The 20,689-nt window shown below is 35.8% G+C and overlaps 1 protein-coding gene across 4 annotated transcripts in view; it reads left to right on the plus strand.

The window, feature by feature from the left end:
- Positions 1-2,598: 2,598 nt before the first annotated feature.
- Positions 2,599-20,689, plus strand: part of LOC149078850 (uncharacterized) — a 214,179-nt gene continuing 196,088 nt past the window's right edge. Inside the window, exon 1 of one of the 4 annotated variants that reach the window (XM_089241013.1) lies at positions 2,599-2,885. The gene's annotated coding sequence lies outside the window, so the exon portion shown is untranslated. The remainder of the gene's footprint in view (positions 2,886-20,689) is intronic. The other 3 variants (XM_089241012.1, XM_089241011.1, XM_089241009.1) reach the window with 3 other exon arrangements.

Here is a 20,689-nt window from a genome sequence, read left to right on the forward strand (position 1 = left end):
AATTAAATTGTAAGTTACCGAATGTTTAGAAAAGTGTCCACACGATAAGTGATTAAGTAGATGCTCATTAGATAATTTTTACGGAGGCAAGCGCAACAGGCGCATGCGCGCTACATTAAACTCAAATCAACGGAGGGAGAGAGACGCAATCATTCTTCAAATTTGCTGCCCTGTGCTATAGTCCGCCCGCTAAGCTGTAAATACGCCACTGCTCATACAATTACTCACCCACTTACTTTGTCAGTCATAAGGTCACTCACCCTGTCAGTTGGTCGTTCGTAGTTATTCATCCACTCACTTGGTTACTCATAAGATCATTCATTTGTTTTCTGATACGTTCACTCACTCATACAGTTTCTCACTCTGTAGGGGCGAAAAGTGCCTAACAAAAGTAAAACGACCTGGCGACGAATTGTCGGAAGGCGAATTTTTCCGATCAACCACATAATAGAGTTCAACATTTAATGATCGTCTATAAAGATAAAAAATGGCTAACGTATTTAAATTTCCATTTAAAAATTTTTCTGTGGTTGAGTTTATCGTATTTCATATGTAACAACGTCAGTAGACTTCAACAATGGAAAATATCCCATTGTTGTAATAATTAGTACAGTCGAATCCCGTTATAACGAACTCCAAGAGACCGGAAAAATCACTTCGCTATAATGAAATTTCGTTATAAAGGAATTCCGGGTTCTTGGCATTGTCTTATGAAAACTTATCTGGAGGATTAGAAAAGCGTTCGTTAAAACGAGATTTTCGCTAAAACGGGATTCGACTGTATATTACTCGAGACTTCTCCACACAATATCATTATTTAATAGAAATGTCTTGATCTGTTAAAATAGAAATGATTCTGAATATGTAACGAAACTTTAAAGCATTTTCCACAAAATACTGTCACTGGGTTATTTTACTTTGTAAAGTTTAGTTTTGGTTAGTTTACTTTTGTCCACACGATAAGTGATTAAGTAGATGCTCATTGGATAATTTTTACGGAGGCAAGCGCAACAGGCGCATGCGCGCTACATTCTACTCAAATCAACGGAGGGAGAGAGACGCATGCGCCGGAAAATAATAAAGAATAATTTATCTGGCATTCAGCTCATAGCTTCCGCAACAATGCATGGAGATAATCCGGTAGAACTGACGAAAATTGTGATCAGAGACATGTTATACGATATTCATCGAAGTTAAATTATGTAAGATTATGAGAGTGGACATGGTTCTCACATATTGGTCAAGGAGAGAAATTTCTTGGCGTTTATTGGAGATTCTTTGTGTTTATTAAACAAAAATTATTTGAAATTTTATTTTTTTAAATTTAATGCAGGTGTTTTTGTTGACGTTAAATACTTGATTATATATTTTTACCAATAGATAGCAGCAAATTCGTTTTGGATGAGTGAAATATTCCAAACCCGTCCACACACAGAGTTTTTAATGTACAGGGCGGACAAAAAGTCCGTAGAAACTTTAAAAATTCATAAAAACGGGAAAAATAGCTGAAATAAAAAACGGTTTGCAGAGTTAGCATCGCTAGGTAACGGGAATTGTTTTTTAGTGCAGGAGAAAAATGACTCGAAAAACAGCCGATAGGTGGCGTTGACGTACACAAGTCGAAGAAAAGATACTCAAATAACGAACTGAATGCCTCCAAATCGTTTATTACAGCAGTAGGTGTTTAACATGACCACCACCACAAGGGATAACATATTGCAGGCGTGTCACTAATCCAACAACGGCAGAGTGCAACAGGGCCGCATACACGGTTTGCAACGGTGAAGTGGTTGTGGATTATGAGGGCAAGTCCTTATAACCGTGTAATTTGCATATTTCCACCGAAGTCGCTCGTACCAGTACCACATATCGGCTCCTTTTTGAGTTTTTTTCCCCCCTGTCTTAAAAAAATTCCCGTGACCTAGCGATGTTAACCCTGCAAACCGTTTTTTATTTCGGTTATTTTTTCGGTTTTCATGAATTTTTAAATTTTTCTCTTGAATTGATTTTTGCATTTATTCTGAATTTCCGTCGATTCTGAAATTATTTCTTGCATTTATTCTGAATTTTCAGGATTTTTCATTTTCTGAACTTTCGATCCTGAATTTTATATATTCTGGTCAGAATATATAAAGTTCAGGGCGAAGGGGCCCCCATAATTATCAAGTCACCTCTGGCCCGCTATTATTTTCCCACTTGTCCCCGCGTCTAGGAAGGGTGGCTCCGATTGAGCGCGGGGTCTGCCATAGCCTCCACATCCTGGAGAAGGGCCCCTTAAACTGGGATCCTTGGTGGAACCCACCCCAAGCCAGACTTTTCACGGGCCGTTCTACGGTGAATTCATTTTCTTACGCAAAAGAGGGAAGTGGCCCGCGCTCTCAAAAATTTTCAGCACTTTCAGTTTACCCCTACTTTTCTAGATATATGGCCAGCATTGCTCGTTTTGCAACTACTTCGACCTGACCTCTAGCGACAGCGGAAGGAAACTCACAATATCCCAAATCCTTCATCCACAGAGCGTAAAAAGGGGTGGGATTTAGATACGCAAAGGCCTCGGTTTTGATTTGTAGATGTGCTGCTGCCGAATGCGAGAAGGTGAAGTAGAGAGGATGACTGTGTGTATGTATGTGTGTGTGTGTGTGTGGTGACGAAGAGATCTCTCGGGTGATGATGATAGACATCTTAAGGTTCGTTTCATTGTTGAACAGATGTGAGGGACAACAACTTAACTTCTCCTTCATTTCAATGATGCTCCGGATTATCCTTTGTTCGTCTCCAGAGTAATAATAAAAAGACACAGAGAAAGAGATAAAACAAGTTGTGCTCACTGGGATTATTACACTTCATCATCGGGGCAGTTGGAAGAACTGCTTAATGGTTATAAGGTATTTAAAAGAGCTCTCACTCTCTCAATACACTCTTCTTCTTTTTTTTAAATATGTGATCCTATTGTCTAAGAGTTGTGTTGTTTAAAAGAAGATATATGTTGTCCACGCGGATCAATTACATTAATTGATCTCTTTAGTGTTATAGAAAAAGAAGATGCGGATATCGAGAGGGGTTTTATAGTGAGCACTGCAATGTGTTTTGCTACTATAAAAGCGCGACACACCTTAATTGATGACTTAGTGCTCTACTTACACCGCGCCCTGGATATATGTGTTTTAAAATTTTTATATATGTGATTAGTGTAATATGACTCCCCCCCCCCTCCTCTTTCTCATGTTTACGGAATCGGCTTACAATTATTATTGATTCCTCTCTGAATGGGTTGGAACACATTTCTTTTTTCTTCCTCCCCTGAATTTCCATGAATCATTGGTTCGATTCCCGGAATTAGGTCGATTGTGTCTTTGAATACATTCTGTTCAGTCGCCGGCTTCATATATATTCACTGATTATAAATAGACTCATTTAAGCCCCACCCCATCTTGTATTGACCTACAATGAGGTTCCTGTGATTTACATTGTTTATATGATTTGATGGTGGTTCTTGCTTTTTTTTTTCATGGTGTGAAAATGAATTGAGTTCACAGGTTTTTCTGTGAATGATAATTATTTTTTGTTAAACTTGGACCTTTGTTGTTGATTGTGAAACTTGGAGGTGCTTTGTTGACAATGGTTCTTATTTTGGTTATGCATGCAACTGATCGTGACAGGTTGTGGCTTTCTTGATTGTTTGTAGTTTCGATGACCTCAATTTGTTCTGAGCGAATTGCTTGCGTATTGACGCATTCAACAGAGTTATACTTTTGTATTCATAGTTTACTATGTTTTCGTATAGTTTTATGTTGATAGCACACACACACTACTATATATTTTGGTGATGCATGCAGCCTATCTAAACAGATTGCAGCTTGCTTGATTGTGTATTGATTTCCTTATTTGAGCCTATGGAAATTGCTTGCATATTGACACATGCAACAAAGCTATGCTGACATATTCATAATTTTTCATGCTGACACGAGAATATAGTCATTCCTTGATGTACATCGCCCTGCATTTACATTGTCTTTGATTTTGAACAAAGCTTCAAAGCTTTTGATGTCAAATGTTTCTTGGAGATCGTCATATCAAAATAGTTAAATAGATAGAAAGAATAAAGAAAATATATATATACAAATTTAAAGATATAAAATAAATAAGATAAAATAGCTAAAATGAAAAAAAAAAAGATTTGAATGCCTCGATTTCTTTATTGTGAGCACTGTAGTGTAATGCTACTATAAAGCATGACACACCTTAATTGATGACTTGGTGCTTTACTTACACCATGTCCTATGTATATGTGTTTTAAAAAATTTTATATACGTAATTACTATATTTTGACTTATCCTTCTTCTTTCTAATGTTTTTTGGGAATTGGCTTACAATTATTATTGATTCCTCTCTGAGTGGTTCGTCAGTTTTTCTCTAATTCCATAAATCATTGGTTTGATTCCTGGAATTAGGTCAGTTTGACTGTCTGAATATATTCTGTTCAGTCGCCGGCGTCATGTAAATTCACTGACTAAATAGACCATTTAAGCCCCGCCCCATCATGTATTGGCCTTCAATGGAGTTCTTGTGATTTACATCCTTTATATGTTTTTTATGGTTATTCTTATTTATTTTTTTGTGATGTGAAAAGGAATTGATTTCCCAGATTTTTCTATGCATAATATTTTTTGTTGAACTTTGGACCTTTGTTGTTGATTGTGAAACTTGGAGGTGCATTGTTGACAGTGGTCTTATTTTGGTAATGCATGCAATGAAACTGGTCCAGACAGATTGTGGTGTTCTTGATTGGTTGTAGTTTCGAAGGCCTTAAATTTATTCTGAGAAAATTACTTGCATAATTGACACGTGCAACAGAATTATATTGACTTACTAGCAAAAATTCTTGGTGTTGCGCAGGTTTGCTCTATATATTGGCAGTATTAAAGAAGTGGCAAACTATTGTAAAGGGATAAGCATGTCTGAAATGCATTGTTTGGGAACTGCAGAAATCAAAATAAATGTCCAGACGTCATTGTCCATTCTTACAAACTTTGAACATGTCTGAAATGCATTGCATTGTTTGCGAACACCCAAAAGTTATTGTTGAGGCTTTTTAATGATAAACATATCTGAAACACATTGTTTGGGAACCCTATTAACCATAGTAAACATTCCACAAAAAGTCATTGTTGGGACTTACGCACTGTTGTTGCTCGACAGTTTTTTGCCCAGCTCTGAAAAACATCTGAAGTAGCCTATCGGGTACTAACTGATATAGGCCTACATGCAAAATTTGATAACAACTTGTTTAATATTGTAGATTTGTATATAGAACATACACACACACACATACAGACAAAAAATCAATTTTATAAATGGTGAAACCTTGATATAATGATACTTTGCGGACCAAGAAAAAATATTGATGTAGAGGTATTACCATTAGGGCCCTCTATAAAAAATGTAACAGTTTGACATTTCCAAAGATTTGAAAAAATATTATTGTGAAAGAATTTATCATATCGTGTATCATTGTAGCAAGGTTTCACAGTAGGGTAGGAGCAGTGATCTCTCACTTGTGCACCAGTGCAAGGGAACAAATAAAAAAAACGCATGAGTGAGAGGGGTGTAAGTGAATAGCACTATTATGCTATATATTTGTTCCCCATAGCAGGATATGCCAAAATCTGCTACATACATCACAGAGCAATCAGTGCTACTGCAGAAAGATTTGGAAGAATTTTAAGAAAAATGTAGAAAACATTATAATATGGGAATCTTCACTGCAGAACATTTCGAGTCAGCAGAGAGCTCGTTGCAGAGCAATGTAAAACATTCTGCTTTGGGGTCTTTGACCTGGGAGTGCAGAAAATTTTCCTATAATTGAGGGGAAACAAATAAGTGGTTTCGATTCCCTGATTTTATTGATTGAAAATTGTATGACGTTGACATGTGTGCGCAACAAAATTATATTTGATAAGTCTATCATTTTTTTTTACATTTTCCATAGATTTGAGTGGGCACAAACATCATTATATATTTTGGTGATGCACATGATGGATCTAGACCATAGTCTCCCAAACTTTTTGTTACATCGCCCCCTTCATCAGAAATTTTTTCCTCTCATCGCCCCCCAACTCACGTAAACCCATAGGATCCTATGCTAAATCAGTAGGTTCTATCGCCCCCTTGGACCATTCCATCGCCCACTTTGGGAAATACTGATCTAGACAGATAGCTTTCTTCATTGCATATAAATTTTCCTGTTTGAGTCTGGAAATTGCTTGCTTGCTTATTGACACACACAACAGTGTTCTGCTGATATATTAATGATTTTTCATGTTGGCACATTCACGCTTTTCATGTTGACATTTCCAGGATTTTCTATGCTGGCACATAAGAATGCAGTGATATCTTGAGAGGGCACGGGGGGGGGGGGGGTTGCACTGATAAGATTCTCATCGACCACTATAAAGGCGCCACCTTCAAGGCTATGGATTCGATACGGGAAAGGACATTGCTTGTTTTTTCAAAATCAGTCACATCAAAAAAATTAAATGAATAGAAAAATAAACAGCATCTTCAAATTACCTCCTGTATCCTCTTAAGAAGGGAGGTGTATGACCATTGGAAAAACATCTCTTTTTTTGACTTTTGTCATCAGCCTTGGAAGAAATTACTGACGTAAGTGTATAGTATACCATACCACATGGTATCATTGTACATTTCGGCAATGCATGCAACAGATCTAAAGGCTTGTGTGAACGAGTTAAATGATTAAATAGTTAATAAAATTTCAAGTGGTCAAAGGGCTCAGAAATCTGCCGCCACATAGTAATCAAGTCGTGAATGCTCATTGGGTAATACCAGGCCACCCCCACGGGCGCATGTGCATAGTGCCCACTTAATGAAAAAAATACATGGAACTGTATTCTACTTATTTACTTAACAATTAAATCACTTACCAACTAATGTGCCCGAAAGCAGAATATTTAGCACTGTTCTGCGACGAGCCCTCAGCTAACTGGAAATGTTCTGCGGTAAAAATCCCTATTCATTTAATAGTGTTTTTTGCACTTTTTCTTAAAATTCTTCCAAATTGTTCTGCAGTAGCGGTAATTGTTCTACGACACACGTCGCAGATTTTGACACATTCTGCTTTGGGGCTAATGTATAAAACTTGGCATACATTCTAAAGTACTTGACAACTTAAAATTTAGTTAACTACTTAATCACTTAGCTCTTGTGTGAATGGGCCTTAACAGATTTTCATGGTTTTGGGGTTACCTAATTTTATTAATTGAAAATTTCTTAAGTATATCAAGGCATTCACAGTTGTTGTCACACATATCAGTGCAAATTTTAATTATGCATGTAACAGATTTAGACATATATTGTGGTTCACAAATTTTGTTTGTAGTTTCAATTACCTTATTTTATTTTCTTAAAACACACATAATTGTTGACATATTCACAATTTTTATCTTGACAGATGAGTACAGCTTCATACTTGTGACTGATTATCATTCACTTTCTTGTTCATTACAACCTTTTCAGTTCATAAAAGTGAGAGGAGGTGGCATTATTTACTTCTATTATCTCAAAATTATGGATGGAGGCTTTATAATGTACGATTCTCCCAGCTCAAGTACATTTTTGTTTTCAGTTGTTGCCTTCGTCTCATTTATAACAGACAATGATTTAATGCGTCTGTGGATCCAGAAGTGCATAGTTTCTAATGATGTGAAAATTGATATAGCTATCGTGGGGAAATAACTATACTTTTAGGCCTATTGAGAAGATATCTTATTTGCGAATATTTTATTTCACAACGTAGCTATACTGATGTTGCAAATCTTGAGAACTTAGTGTTTCATCCTGGATCTTAGGAAACCCTTGATCCCTTTCAAATTTAAGAAAATTAATATTATGAATGAAGTCGTGGGATTCAACTTCAGTTTTAACAAAATCTTTTATATAAATGTGAAAGTATGTATGTACTTACATAGCCTATGTTTGTTCTTTTTACAAATCTATAATTTTAGACTGTTCGGCACCAAATTTTGCATACATACCAAACAGGATCGGGATTGAACCATAGGCTACTTTAAAAGTTTGTCAGAGCAGGTCAAATGCCCAAAATGGGCAAAAAAACTGTCAAGCAACAATGGTTCCTGGGCTCAAACAGTCACTTTCGGAATGTTTACTTTGGTTACCATGGTTCCCTAACAATGTGTTTCAGACATGCATATGCCTTTACAATGGTTTGTCACTTTTTATGTTGCCTGTATTATGTATAATAGTTTATTATATAATGGTTTGTCATTTTTTTAATCCTCCCAGTAATTGAAGAAAACCTGGGCATTGCCGGGCATTTTTGCTAGTACTTTATATAGGCCTAAGGGAATAAAAATTACTTCAAAGATATATGAAAAATCATCTGAGCTATAAGAATTCTAATGTGTTGTGCGAATGCTCCAATACAGCACTGGCAAAGTACAAATTCAGATAACAAACAGATGATATAGGTTTATGGAATGATTTACAACTTTCTTTGAGCAATAACATATTGTTTTGTTAATATTTTGAGCTCAACAAAAAATATTCTTATACAAATTGAGTTGAATGTGATTGCTAATATGTTTTGATTATTAGGAATTACATTATTATGCATTGAGCAATTTTTTTTTGAAAATAGCAAACATGTATTTTTTGATAAATTTTCAAGAATAGCCATTCAGAAAAACATTCACATTTAAAAAATATTTTGATATTTTTCACAAAAGCTTTATAAAATTCATTTGTTATTGTTTTTAAATTGCAGACTCATATTAATGTTGCCCTTTCGTACTGGGAGATTGATAAGTGTTTACAATACTCGTGTTTGAACATGATTGGACATGATGATGGATAATGTGATTATCAATTTTATAACTTGGTACTACAATAGTCATGAAATTTCAGTGAAGTCAGTGGCAGCCCCAGAATTTGTGAGTCCCCCATTCCTGAAATGACATAAAAGATGCTTTTGCTCTATTGTTTGAGCTCTTCTTGCCAATTGTTCACTTGCTGTGAATTTTGCATGCAATTGTTTCTGTATTCTGCATTAGCTGAGCTCTGCTTTGGAAAGTTTCGAAAAATATCTTAGCTTTTGAACATGATGTCGTGTTCAAAAAAAAGACTATTCTAACCATGATACCCATACTAGAAGGCAATAAAGTAGTTTTATAGCTTAAATTTGAGAGGGAAGGGATTTTTTTTTTTCAATTTATTTCATCTGCAATATCTTCAAAATGTGTGAGGTCAAATTCTGTGTGTCTGGTTTTTCCTGTGTGAGGATCACAACGAGATAAATTAGAGCTTTATGTCATGGCACACTATCTGCTGATAAATGATTTACAAAGCTTGGAAAGGTAAATATTTTAAAACATGAATTTTTTTTTGACAAAAATTTATTGATAAGCTTTATTTTATTTTTAGTTGAAACTTTAATTTAATCTTCGAAAATTCTTTTAAATTTCAATTACATTCCTGTTTTTTTTGGTATTTTAGTAGTTACCTTTTCATCTTTACTTCTTACCCTGGTGAACATTATGTATAAACTTTGAAAGTTTATTTGCTTCTACTTTAATTATTTGTGAGTAACACCTGTGCGTTTTTCTTTGCCATCTATGATATTTGGAACTTTACAGAAGTGGCAAATCATTGTAAGAAGTGAATGAACATGCTAAAACTTGTATTGCTTGGGAATTTTCATAACGATAAATGAACATTTATTTTATTTTCTGGTACCTTACTGGCACTATAAAGTTGCTGTTGTTGAAGCTATAAATCATTGCTATTAGATAGATTTTTTTGATTATTTATGACATTTCTTTGAGCTTTTTCAAATTTTAAACTTGTAAATTGTCAGATCCTAAAATTTAAAATGACTAAGAGAGTTTTTTTGTGATACAAAATTTAGTCTGTCCCTATGGCATATTTGCTGCGATCTTCAATTTGAATTTTCACACCTCCCCGAATAGTAATTACATCCTGGAATATCTACCTGTAAAATTGCTTCACAGGTAATTAAAGGATTGAAATTAATTATTAGGATTGAATGCAATGCATACATGCACCCTTGACTTACAACTAGAGGTGGTCTCAATGGTAAAATTTCTTAAAAATACTTTGAAGTATTTGGCTAACAAATAATTTATGCAAATTCCTTAAAAAGTTAATTTAGAATCTGTATAAAAAAATTTGCAATATTTCACAGTTCAAAAATTGTATCTTAATCTGTGCCATATTTTCCTATTATTTTCTGACTTGAAAATATAGTGTGAAAATGAGAAAAAAGGGGTTCATATTTTTCATTAAAATCTTCAATGAATAAAAATTCTCAACCAAATAATAATTAGGAATATTCTTTTCTTTTAATTTTGATGTGGATCAAGTGTTCTTAGGAATGCATGAAGACGAGCACTTTGGGGCTTAATCCTTACTTCATGTATGCATATTTAGCTGATCAAACAACATATATGTTTCGTAAATTCAGCTGCAACATGGATGATTTTCTTAAATCTTTCATAATCCTTTGATATTCCAGCATTTTGTTCAGGGTTGTTTATTCAACATCTACATATAAAGTATTCTGTGCATACAATTAATTATGCATGCATTTTTTGGGCTAGATGGTGCACCAATTCCATTGGACTATGCAGATTCGCCACCAAAAATCGGTTCTGATTTGTAGGCTCTAGTTTAATTAGCTAAATAGAGTGCATGAAATGATCATTCGATGGGACAAAAATGACTTATGTATATATTTTTTATGAATTTATATAAAAATTACAATTTACCCAAAAAAATTTTTTCATCTATTATTAATAGTCTTATTCTTGCACTAACTGTTCAATACCATAAATTTAGGTAATAGTTATTATTTTAATTGCAATTCATATAAATTTGAATTAAAACTGAATATCTCTCACAGTAATTTATTATCATGTTGCTGGTAGTCATACAAACCTCCAATTTTCTTTCTCCTTATTTACCATTATTAATAATGGTGAATAAGGAGAAAATGTAATAAAACTATTTTTCTGGATACAGTGTATTAAAAACATTGTTTAATTATTGGGTGCCCATTTTATTTTGATGCATTGAAATTTTTTAAAATGTTTTATCATTTATAATTTACTGTCTAGATATTGATTGTTAGTTTCAAAAGTTATCACATGAATACACCTTTTTTTTGGGGGGGGGGAATATTCACAAATGCTGGAAGTTTAGTACATAGCAATTATACCACAGATAAATTTATAAATAGTTTGCAAAGTCATAAAAATTGAAGGAATGCGTATATTTGAATGGAGTTTGCGAAATAGTTATTTTCTCGAAGGATTTTTTTTGGTGAAGAAAAAAAAATCAGTTCAATTTATTTTCCATAGAGGGCCCTGCAAGAAAACAAATCATTGGTAATTACAGCTGAACCTTTCTTAAATCTCTTCTGTTCGTTCAGCCGCAATTCACGGCTGAGGTAAAACAACTTCCCCAGTAGTGCTTTATACATCAATGTCAACATAACAATGAAACTTTGTAAGCTCCAGTAACAGCTAAATTCAGAAATGAGCTGTTAATTGCACACCTTGCATTTTATAGGATTCCGATTTGCATTTTTCCAGTGATTTGCTTTTGTGCGCCGTTATCTATCGACAAAAATTTTAACTGATTTTTTGCTTGTACCGAAAAAAATAAACTCCCTTCTTGAGAATAAATTTTTTTTTCGTGTTTTGCAAACTGCATTCAAATGTACAATCCCTTTAATTTTTATGGATTTTACAACTATTTACGAATTTATTGGACACCCCCTATACATTAACCATTACGTAAGATAAGTATTTTTGTTTGAATGTTTCTGGGTGATTTGAGCGTATTTGTAGAATTCAGTCTAATCTCAGTACAGAGTTTGTAGAACCTGAGAAGTCACGAAAAACTAGGTGAGATCAGGGAAAATGAGAAATGATAGCGGAAAATGTATAATGTGAGGCAAATTTAAGGAAATTGCAAATATTTGATAAAATTCGGGGTAAATTGTGTGAAGAGAAAAAAAATTTGGAAGGTGAAAGTTTTGAATTATTTTTTTTTCAAATGTTTTGATCAGGGAAATAATAAAGATTTTGTTGGGAACCCTGAGGTAAATCTTCACCCCTGGGAAGCGAATAAAAATGATTTTACAATCTTGGTAATTGATAATGAGTAGGTCTAATTATTTGGTTATGCTGGCAGGTCTTTTAAAAAACGAAAAACTGACGTTAAAAGTGATCGACGTTATACCAAGGTCTGACCTATTACTTTTCCAAGAAAATGTTTGTCCTGATCGCATAAAAAAATTATAATTTGTTTTTCCTTGGAGGGTAACATCAGGAAGTATTACTCAATTCATATATTGATGTGCAGAGTTGCATAATGCGTATCAAAGGTTTCCCAGGATTTTCCGAGAATTGATTTCGTATTCAAACATAAGGGATTTCCTTTTTTGCATCAATAAACATTACTGTATCTAGAGCTATAGAAAAGTACTGACTAAGATGGATGGATTGATGTTGCGTCACTTCGAAGCACCCCTACATTTGAGAGATCGGCATGGTTACGAAGATGCTAGTTGCTTGTAATTTATTTGCCGATCGATAGCAATGGTTTATTGTATGGTGATGTAGCATCAGATTTAACTGCTACTCACACGCCTCTGTGTGGTCGTGCGTATCCAGGTTCGAACCCCCGTGGTGGTTTGTGAAATTTTCTTTTCTGCTTTTTTCCAACTTCAAGCCGGTCTCCCAATTGGAAAAGTCTCTCCGCAGAGAGCAGGCAGACTTTCAATATGATACTTACGCAACATGAAAAATTCACGCATTTACCATCTTTACTTCAAAACATGGGATACAGTTGAGGGTACAACATGAAACAAGCACAGCTCTAAGAACATAAATACGTTAAAGCCATGCATATGCATACACTCACACAACATCAATATAATTCATAGGATTGGGGAAATAATTTTAATGCTTAATTTCAGCAAAGAATAAAAATTTCAATAGGCTTTGTTGAAAATATGTGGAGAATAACGGACATTTTCATGAAAAGTTGGGACGACCAAAATTACATGAAATTATGGGAATGCCCCAGCAAATATAGGTCATATAGTCACCCTAGAAATATGATTACTTGCATTCTAAACTACAATGGTTTTTGTCCTAAAAGTAAAACCTATAGAACTTGACATTGTCTACAAGTATAATTATTTTTAAAAAATTATATCTCTAATAAATTTAGCATTTCAAACTCGAAATTAAAAATGAGTAAATATTGAACATAAATTAAAAAAACTAAGTTTTATTTTTTTTTTTAAATCACGATCTTTATCTACCGCGATATTAATGTCTTTGAATTTTAAAGTTTTTCCCGGAAAAGTGCTTGAATAGTCCTTGAATTTTTTTCACTTTCAAAGAGTGTGAAACATGATAAACAAAAGGAAATAATGGCGGCATTGCTTTTTTTAGTCCGTATTGATTTGATAATCAAACATTTCCCATTTTTCAAATGTTGAAAGAAAACCTACTTTCGACGTGAATCGAGAGAGATGATTTCTTAATGACTATCCTACCACTCGAAATGTAATGTGACCAGAGATTAAAAAACGCGCTGGTGAAAAACTTTAAAACTGAAATCTTGGCAACGTTAAACAAACTGCAGTAGGCTCATTGTTTACTTTATCTAATCAATAAATTCATTTCTTTGAATGGGTTCGTTGTTTAGCTTTAAGATCCCTATGCATATTCAGGTATTCATGGAAAGTATGATCTCTAGACCCCCTGACCCAGCACTCCCTAAAGAAGACAAACCTCTTTACTTGGTGTTGTCTAACCACATTATTCTTTATAAGTCATTTGCTCTAAACTGTTGCCATGCTGACGGTTAATAACAGTGAAGTGAAAAGAATAAATCCTCAACTCCTTCCGAACACAAAAGAGCAGAATGAGGTAGAACAGTGGTCCTCAACCTTTTTTGACTGGCGGAGCCCTTTTTAATAAGAAAAATTCTATGGCGGAGCTCCGTAGGCCCATTTTTTAATTATTGATTAAAGTTACTGATTTATTTTTACTATTTAAAAATATTTATAATTTTTAAAAATTTTACTGGTTTTTTATTTTCCTCGAGTGGCCGCGGAGCCCCTGGAGAGTGCATAAGGAGCCCCAAGAGCTCCGGGGAGCACTGGTTGAGAACCGCAGAGATAGAAGAAGAAATATGAAAATTTTCTGGGAAAATTGGCACATTGACACAATCAAACATAATAGTTAGCGTTAAAACGACGTTTTCTTATATTAAAATCTCTATATGGGCGATTTGTTCATTGGAAATTTGTGGCGCTGAAATGTCGATATTAATTTTATTTTCAAATACCATATATTTAATTTGTTTTTTTTTAATGTACGGGGTGATTATAATTAAAGTTCGTTTTTGAAAAGTCTATAAAAAACGAATCATTGGTCAGAATGACCTGATATTTCACCTAAATATACATGGAACAATGGTATTTTGTCTGCCAAAAGAAAAAAAGTTCAAAAAGTGACTGATAGATGGCGCTGTACTCGTCATGAGATGCAAATTCAATGACGTGACCGTAAGAAATATCGTAGAAAAGCAAACAGTGATGAAACCATCAGGAAAAGGATGTGGTAAATTAGCTGCTACTCAAGAAATGTTCGATATGCTGTCCATCGTTTTCTCCTATGAGTCGAAAGCGCACAACATCATGTTCCACAACAGATCGAAGTGTACCAGGGGTGATGTTGTGAATGTATTGCGTAATGCGGTTTTTCAATCTAAGTTCGCAATCGGACCACTGTACACAACATTTTTTAGATGACACCACAGCCAGAAGCCACAAAGGTTCAGGTCAGGTGATCGGCCGATTCCCCGAACACCGTTTGCAGACATCGGACCAGAGCCGCTTCTAATACCCTTTAATGTCCGGAATTTCTTTAATGCAGATTCCACACAATCACCTTTCTTGTAAACAGTTTCATAAGCGGAGCCCGATCCTTCAATAACAACTTCATGACGACCTTCTTGGACGCAGAGAATAACAGGAACTGCATGTTCCCCGCCTCTTGTCACAATTGCAATGTGCGGTGTGCATGTCAAGTCTTTTAATTTGCATCTTATGGCGAGTACAGTGCCAGCTTTCGATCAATTTTGAACTATTTTTTGTCAGACAAAATCCCATTGCTTCATGTATATTCAGGTGAAATATCGGGTAATTCTGACCAGTGATTATTTTTTTTACAGCCTTTTCAAAAACGAATTTTAATTATAGTCACCTTGTAGTTCATGTTCCTTATGCAAGATGGAGGTGTACGTCCCTTAATTTTGATACACAAGGTAATTCAAAATTGGGTCGCAATTTGGAGGTGGCAGAGAGATCTGTTATGGCACCCAGTTTACTTCAACCCCCACCCCCCCCCCCTTTTAAAAACCATAAGAGAGGTGCCAAAATGGATAATAGCCCCGGGAAATAGAGTAAACTTTCGTTTCTATTTGCGGCCCTATTCAGAATCATCCGATTTCAAAATCAATCAGCTCAGAGAGAAATCGGATGATTTCTCTCTGAGCCACCCTCTATAAGTATTAGCTTTATTTTTTGACTTATAGGTACAAGTAGAATTTGATAGTATTTAGGGCTGGTCTGATTAACCGGGTCGATTAATCGATTAATTTTAATGGCAGTTAAAATTTTTAGTTCAGTTAATCGACTCGATTAATTCGGTTGAAATTCGATTAAAATTTTTATCAGAAGTTCGTAATTTATTTGACAAAACCGATCAGATGTCTTATATAATAAGTTACATTCCCAGATAAAACATTTCTGATTGGTGACCATATTTAAAAAAATATTTGACTCAATATTCTAATCAAATTTTTCGACATAAGGGAAATACAAATCGATTCCACAAAAACTTATGATTTCAGTTTTAAATAATTGTGTTTGATAAAAGAAGACAAGACCAATATCTGTTATCTCAACTGTGAGCATTAGTGTTGTACAAGATTCATTGAGAGACTGGTTATTTGTGGAGATGAAGATTACAAGGAAGAAAATTCATCACTGCCCGGACTCGAACCCCGGTCTCTCGCTTGCCGGACGAGCGTTCTACCATCTAAGCTATGGAAGCAGATGGAATGTTTCAACTTTGGAGCGTATATATACTCGGGGGTTTGATTCCACGTGGGGGCAGTGAATTTTCTTCCTTGTAATCTTCATCTCCACAAATAACCAGTCCCTCATTGAATCTTGTATTGACAAGTGGAGAGGACATTTCTATATGCATTAGTTTTGTATTTGTATTCCAGTACCATGTGGGAGCAGTTTTTAGGGGAAAAGTATGAAGATCGAAAGTAGTTTCTTGTAGTGAATGATTTAAAATGACTGATTTTTTTCCCCCCTTAAAAACAATAAGATCATAGTGAAGGAACTCCAGGATCTGAAACAAAAAGTCTTTAGCATTACTTCAAGCATGCAATCTTAATTTCTTAACTTATTCGAATATTTGTGTACATCTAGCGAATAGGTGAGTGAAATGAATAAAATATATTTTTTGTAGCATCAGAGAGTTGGTAAAAAAAGCTTACCTGATAGATTTTTTATCAAGTGTTAGCATTTGAAAACATTTGATTGAAAGTCGATTAAGTAATTAAAATTCTTTGATTAACCAATTGAAAATTTTAATCGATTCCCAGCCCTAATAAAATTGCGTTGAGTGATACATTGGTAAGTAGCTCAGCTGAGTCAAGACATTTCTTAGTTTTGAAATATTTTCGTTGCAAAAATGTGAATAAATTTCTCATTTGGATGTTTTTATTTTGGAGTGAATCTCTCGCGACCCCCTCCCCTACTAGCTCATTGACCCACACTTCGGGAACCACTCGTCTATGTTGATGAGAAACTTCAGCAAACCACTCACGGACGACATATATAGCATGCGGAGGTAGACGAGCCCACAGACTTCTGACGTTTGCAATTGTAATGACGTATCACTTCTTTCCAAATGAGCTTCTGTCTGTACAATTGTTACCACCGTGACTCTGTAATCGAACGGTTTCTAGCTACGATCGTTTTTCTCTTTCATTTCTGTCCCCGGTACCCTCGGTATAATTTTTTTTTTTTCCTTCTCCCGCAGATACACACGCAGAGATATAGATCATTTACTACAAAAAACCCCGAAACGACAGGTCTGTAGAACATAAAATAACGTTCATAGATCCATAAGAAAGACGGACACCACATGATACGGTCCATTTCTCGAACATTCACGAAGGTTTTCCTCCCAACTATTAATAGCCAGAGTTTTGCGCCATAAAAAAAAAAAGCCTCTCCCAGTGTATGTTTCTCTTAGTGCCTTGAACAGAAATGGAGTCGGTGTATGAAGAAGAGAAAGCAATGGAGAGGTTTTTTTTTATGTATAATTTGTTTTTTTTTTCTCTACTGACTGGCATTTTCTCTCCTCCGCCGACTCCTCGCCATTCAAATTCTCGTCCATTAAATTCCTGCTGCCATAGTAGTGAGCCGTCAAGCCATAAAAGTGAGCGGATGAGGAGATTCTCTATTCCTTGGATGTGGCACTTCTATATATTTTTCCCTCGGTTTCATCTATTCAACGTTTTTTTCCCCTCTCTCCTGTTTCTGCTGCCTTAGGAGGAAAAAGAAAAAAAAAACTTGCCGTGACATCATCAATTTAACATAATGAAGATATATGAGTGAAGATATATTATGACTATAGGTCGGTCAAGCCTGTTTCTTGTTGGAGACACAAAAACGTCTTTCCGGTGTTTATTATTAAGGGAATTGCTCTATCCTACTTATTCTAGCTAGTGGTTATATATGCTATGGCATACATGCTCAACCCATGGCCAGTGGGCCAAACTTGGCTCCTCAGATTCATCTGATCTGGCCCGCGACACAAACCTAATTTTGTAAAAATGAGCTAAGCGGCACGTTTGCAGATGAGTCAAGTGCTTCGCGGTGTAGTTCAGTATCACTTAAGTGGCCCGCGGCACTTCTACTGATCACTTAAAAATGACCAGCAGCATATTCACAAATCAATTGAGTGACCCGTGGCAAAATTTCAGGGCACTAAAGTGTCCTGCGGCACATTCCCAGATCACTTACGTGATCTGCGACATATTTACAGAACACTCAAGCAGCTGGTGACACATTTACAGATTACTTAGCTTAAATGATCTGTAAATGTGCCAAGAGTCACTTAAGTGACCCGCAGCACAGTTCCAGAGCATTTAAGCGGTCCTCGGTGCAGTTCCACGTCAATTACGTTACCCGCGGTACATTTCCAGATCATCGAAATGATCCATTGCACTTTTCCAGATCATTTATCATTTGTTCATGGCACATTTGTAGATCACGCGAGTGACCTGCGATGCTCTTTCAGATGACCCAAATGGCCTGCGACACGTTTACAAACCAATAAGTGCAGTGGCCTGCACTCTCTTGGAGGTTGAGCACCCTTGTGTTACGGTGAATTTGGTGAATCAGTTACTATGCATTCTGCCAATCATCTTGGTAAGTTTGACAAATTTATCTTTTTTTACCGGTTATTATGCATAATACCCAAGCGTCGTTGGTGAATTTGAGATAAATACTAAAAAAATTGCACCTTACCGGTGATTATACATAAGTCCCAAGCGCACCTAATTAATTTGAATCTGATTGACGGTACTTGAAACCTGGAATTCCTTTATAACGAAATTTCGTTTTAACGAAGTGATTCCTCCGGTCTCTTGGTGTTCGTTATAACGGGATTCGACTGTATTTATCTTGACTTAGGGTAACATATTCTCCATTAATTTCAAATGTTTCATTCAATAAAAACATTCTGTGTATACGGGTTGATGTGTGTATTAATAGTTGACGTGGGAAGCGTAAAATATTCGATTATCGATTGGAGGGAAAAGTCGTTGAAACTTGTAACATTGTCTCTATGGGGGGAAATTTGGTGCCGGAGGATTTTTATACGTTATCCGATTAAGCGGGGCCGACTGTACATAATGAAATAGCGTGTTTCTCGCAAGTCATTTTCCTGGAAAATAATTACTATTCTACTGATTAATTGCACCTGCACCATTATTAAATTTCGCTTCCACCTTTTCGGAGAAGGCAAAACTCGATTTAGACGTTTTCGATATTAATGTGATCATGTTCCGAAATGGCCTGCTTTAAGCAAAGAATCATTTATACAGAAACTTATCAACATTATATATTCCCCCCTATTAAAATAGGAACATAATGTCACTCTGGTGCGAGAGTTTCCGAAATGTTTTTATTTTCTATGGGAAATAAATCGCCGTAATTTTGTGAATCCGTTTCACACGTATAATGTTAAAAAATGCACCATCATCATTAGGAGAGAATTTTTCCCCGGGAAATAACGCCGGTATAAAAGCAGACTCCAGAAAGAGTTCCTTTTTCTTTCTCCAGCGTCTTAACCAATATGAAAACATCTGCTGCTTTTAATCTTCTAACGGCTCTTCAAATCTTTAAGCTTTTGCTCATATATATATACACACATATCTACGGAGAAATTTGTGTGGGGGGGGGGGGGGGAAGAGACTTTATACACCAGTGGTAAATGCGGTACATGTTGTTGCTGGTCTCATTTTCCCTCCATCCGGCAGACATCCCCCCCTCGTCCTTCGTTTTCATAATAAGCCGAAAACTGTGCGGCAAAATGTTTCGCCTGTATTACTGCGCATTTTCTGAACCATAAAATCCTGAAGTTAATGTGCGAAAAGAGATGAACGTAATTTTTAACGAGTCTCTCAGTAAAAGGGGAGGATATTTGCTCTCTTCCTCCCAACCCCTTAGTTTTCAGGGAAACCCAAAAGTAATTACGAGATAAATCTCTTCGTCGTCCGCACTCTACTAATTTTTTTCCATAAGCATAAGCCTCCAAAAAGTCGAACGAAGCTCCCGCAATAAAAACTCAATAAAACACGGCCTCGTTTTCTTTATTAGTATTTTTTTTCTCGGGTTGCATACACCAGTGTTTCTCAACCGCCGGGCCGCGGCCCGGTACTGGGCCGTGACATCATTCATACCGGGCCGCGACTGATGTGCCGTTTCCTTTTCCCCCATTCAGGTTCCGTTAATCATGTGTTTGACCGGGACTTTCACTTACAAAAATAAATGACACCGGGCCGCGGGCTTCCAAAGGTTGAGAACCACTGGTATACACGGTACTGTGCATTGCTTCCCGTGATTAGTGCGAAACAGACATTTCCTTAAAATCAGTGGTTCTTTACCAGGGGTCCTTGGTTAGGAACAACTAAAGTTATGAACCTAACGTGGAGCTTTTTTTTTGTATAATGCTTGTTATAGTGCTGCCATCAACTGACTGAGTGAAGCGCAATGATTGAATATGAATGATTTTTAACAGCTGGCAGATGCATTTTAGGTTTAGTTGAAGAAAATTCAACTGCCCTTACGGGTAATAGAGCTCACGTCTTCCCACTTGCCGTGTGAGTGCCTTAGGCCACTAGACTACAAAGGCAACGAGAAACCTTCGTATGAATAATAAGGATGAGTGACGTCATCCTTGTATAAGTCGCTAGCTGGTGGCAGTGTCAGCAATTGCGAGCTTGTCCTAAGTTAGGT

This window comes from Pholcus phalangioides, unplaced genomic scaffold (genome assembly GCF_987345545.1).
Source record: "Pholcus phalangioides strain wild (caught in Gottingen) unplaced genomic scaffold, Ppha-v1.0 ptg000013l_1, whole genome shotgun sequence".
Lineage (NCBI taxonomy): Eukaryota > Metazoa > Arthropoda > Arachnida > Araneae > Pholcidae > Pholcus > Pholcus phalangioides.